A 3627-nucleotide genomic window follows, 5' to 3' on the forward strand; every position below is an offset into this window, starting at 1 on the left:
TAAAATAGGAAGGGACAAAAGCCAGACTTATTCTTTACATCCCAGTAGTGTGAATGATCTTTTTGAACAGTGAGGTTGGTAAAATGTTGAAAACAATGCTACCATGCAAGCCTGACTGCTTATCACTGCCTTTGGCACCGGCTGAAGATCAGTCTGCCGGGTTGGGATCACCATGCACTCAGCCCTAACATCACTCTGGGTGTGCAGATGATTGCACTGTGCAATTGATCATCATGCACTAATCTTTTTATGCAACAAAAATAAAAGTAATATCTAGATCAGGGGTCAGCAACCTTTAACACCCAAAGAGCCACTTGGACCCGGTTTCCAAGCAAAAGTAAACACTGAGAGCCGCAAATACTTTTTGACATCTAAAATGAAGATAACACTGTAAATATTGTTTTTTCTTTTACCTTTATGCTTTGTGTGAACTAAAGTGTGTTGCTTATGAAATCCATGAAGTGCTACAGAGAAAATTACATTTTATTTTTGTAATTAACACATTTTGAACTCTTAAAGAAATATAACAAAAGGAAAGACACCCAGCTGAACTAAAATGATCCAGCAAACAAAAACTGTTGTGAGCCGCCACCCTTATATCGCCTTATATCGGGCTTTTGGAGCCTTGACCTGACTTTTAAAAAACAACTGGAAAAAAAAGCACTATGCTGCTAAAAAATGAAAAATAGATATTTGCAAAATTCTGCCTAAATATGTATTTTACCTCGTTAATGTGTGTGGCGGGGCGTGGTCTGCAGTGCCGCTGTATGGGAGTCGGACGCACCTGAGCGGCACCCGCAATCACACCTCGCCGCCTTAAAGTCTGTGCTCTCTCTGCTGTTGTGTTGTCGGACTCGTCCGAATACGAGTCAGATAAAGATATTTATTTACAATGAACAATCTTACAGAAGAAGCCCCAGTCGTCTTCTCCTTCTTCTTCTACTTCTTCTTTTTATCTCCAGAAACCAGGACTGTGATTGTGTGGTTAGTTTGGAAAATCCCCTGAAACAACCTCTTGAAAAACAACCTCTTCTTCTTCTTAAAAAACTGGTGAGTAAGCCCATAAGAGTACAAAGTTTTAGTTAGGTATCTGAGCAAGAGAGCTAAGGACCTTTTTTCATAAACTTCTATACAGCTGAAAGTCTTTCTGCAAGTACAGCCATTGTTACCTGTTACCAGAGGTGTAGTTCTTTGTGTTTAAGTATCTTAATTTTTTTTTTACAACCATACAATCTGTGTTTGTCATGGTCCGGGTGTGTGCCAGTGTGTCTCCCTCCGAGCCGGCGTCTCCACCCCTGGGAGGGGCCTCAGTGTTTTTGCTGATCGCTGACATCTGTGGGTAATTAGCCGGGGGACTCATAAGGCCAGCGTTCTCAATCTCTCTTCGCCAGATTCTCTGCTAAACATCAGTCAGTGCAGGCCACCACCATAATTTCCTTACGTGTTTTTTTTGAATCACCTTGCCTCACTGTATGTTTTGTTTTTGTGCGCCTCCCTTTTCAGCTACACCTAACAGTTAACCCCTGGCGAAGAGCTTCTACTTGGATGCTGGACCTTTTGACAGTCCCTCAGGCTATTACCAAAACTACCTACCTGCCTCTCTGCCTCCACGCCAGGAGTTTTTGGATTTACACACTCGGACTACTCACCCCTCTATGTCATCTCCGACCTCCGTTGGCAAGTACGCAGTACGAAGGAGGATTTTGAGCCAAACAACATATTCATATGCCTCCTTATCTATGTTTTGAACATCTGTATTCTGTTACAGTGACCTCGACCTTTTCCTGGACCCTTTGTGACTTGCTTTCCAGTCCAATCCCCGGAATAGCTGTCCTCTCTGACCCGGACCAGATCATTATTTAGTTTAAACGTCTACGCTCACCTTTTGTTTATGAATATTTTGTGTACACATTAAACATTATTCTTAAAATATATTTACGAGCTGTTCGGCGTCTTGCGTTTGAGTCCTGTCACTCGTCTGAAACGGTCTCGGCCGTAACAGTAGAATCTGGCCAGCAGTTATGGACTCAGCAGACGCGGAACGGTCAGCCATTCAGAGGCAGGGGGCGATATTAGGAAGTCATGAACAATCTATTCAGTTCCTGTTAGCCCAGCAGCAGACTCTTAGAGATGGTCAAAGTAAAATACTGGAGACCCTCCAGGCTCTACAAGCGGATATTTCTACTGCTGCTGGTTCCGCCTCGGGCCCCGCGGGCCAAGACTCCGGTACACCAGCTCCTCTGCCTCAACCTGTTGCCGTTGCATCTCCACCTACATCAGCTTTCCGTGATGCTACGTCCCCGGAGCCCGAACCATTTTCAGGGGATCCAGGGAGTTGTAGCGGGTTTTTGCTTCAGGTCGACCTTGTTTTCGGTCGTTCTCCACGCACATTTGTTGCGGATTCTAATAGGATATCTTATTTGGTGGGTAAACTGCGTAATCGTGCACTTAAGTGGGCGGAGGCGTATCTATCGAAGAATCCTTTGTTAACCTGTTCTTATGAGGTGTTTTTGGGGGAATTCCAGAAAACGTTTGCGCACCCCATTTCTGAGGGTAGTTCTGCGCAGAGGCTGCTGGATCTTCGCCAGGGCCGTCAGAGGGTTGCCGATTTTTTGATTGATTTTCGTACTGCCGCCGCCGAAACCGGTTGGCCTGACGACGCTCTGCGCGGGGTGTTTTTCCGGGCATTGAACGAGGGTATGAAAGACCAGCTTGCCTCCCGTGATGAGCCAAAATCTTTTGAGGAACTGGCGTCCCTCTCCCTTCGCATTGACAACAGGTTGCGTGACAGGGAGAGGGACAGGAACTACAAATCCCAGCGCCGTTTACCGCGCTCGTTTCCGGGTACGTCACCGTCGCCGACTGTGGACTCGCATGAGTTTGTCGCCTCGGCTTATGTCACCGATCCCGAGCCGGAGCCTATGCAGATTGGCCGGTCACGGTTGACACCGGAGGAGAGGGAGCGGCGGCGTCGGGCTCATGCCTGTTTTTACTGTGGCTCGCTGGAACACTTGATTGCTGCATGCCCGAAGGAGGGAAAAGGTGTCGCCCGCCGGTAGAATCGGGGATACGGGTGGGCGGTTCGAATTCTGGTCAGAAACCCCGTTTACAACTCCCTGTCACCTTGGAGATACTACAGATTACTCATTCGTGCACAGCCTTATTAGATTCTGGTTCTGAACAGAATTTAATCAGTCTCGATCTCGCTGAACGATTAGGCGTTCCGCTCGTGCGCCTTGAGCCGCCCATTCCAGTTAGAGCGATTAATAACCAGGTTTTCACTAAAATTTCTTTTCACACTGGTCCAGTGTCACTGTGCACTTCGGGGAATCATAGGGAGAAACTCACCTTTTTTGTCCTCGATTCACCTGATACTCCGCTCACTTTGGGTTATCCCTGGCTGTGCTTACACAATCCGCACTTGGATTGGGAGGGGCAAAGGGTTGTCAGCTGGAGCCCTTTTTGCCACTCCAATTGTCTGACTTCCGCCCGTTTTCCCGGCCCGGGGGAGGCTACGGGGACTGACGAATATGTCCCCGATCTCTCAGGGGTGCCGCCTGAGTATCATGATTTGCGGGAAGTATTCAGTAAGATCAAAGCGCAGTCTCTACCGCCCCATCGCCCCTA

The 3627-nt window shown here is 47.4% G+C and overlaps 1 long non-coding RNA gene across 1 annotated transcript; it reads left to right on the plus strand.

Moving 5' to 3' along the window:
- Positions 1-1246: 1246 nt before the first annotated feature.
- Positions 1247-1996, plus strand: LOC120741748. The gene is made up of 3 exons (XR_005697682.1): positions 1247-1409; positions 1504-1681; positions 1769-1996. It is a non-coding gene; the product is annotated as an uncharacterized LOC120741748 (long non-coding RNA).
- The last annotated feature ends 1631 nt before the right edge of the window (positions 1997-3627 follow it).

Source organism: Simochromis diagramma, unplaced genomic scaffold (genome assembly GCF_900408965.1).
Source record: "Simochromis diagramma unplaced genomic scaffold, fSimDia1.1 OVJJ01000486.1, whole genome shotgun sequence".
In the NCBI taxonomy this organism is placed as follows: Eukaryota; Metazoa; Chordata; class Actinopteri; order Cichliformes; family Cichlidae; genus Simochromis; species Simochromis diagramma.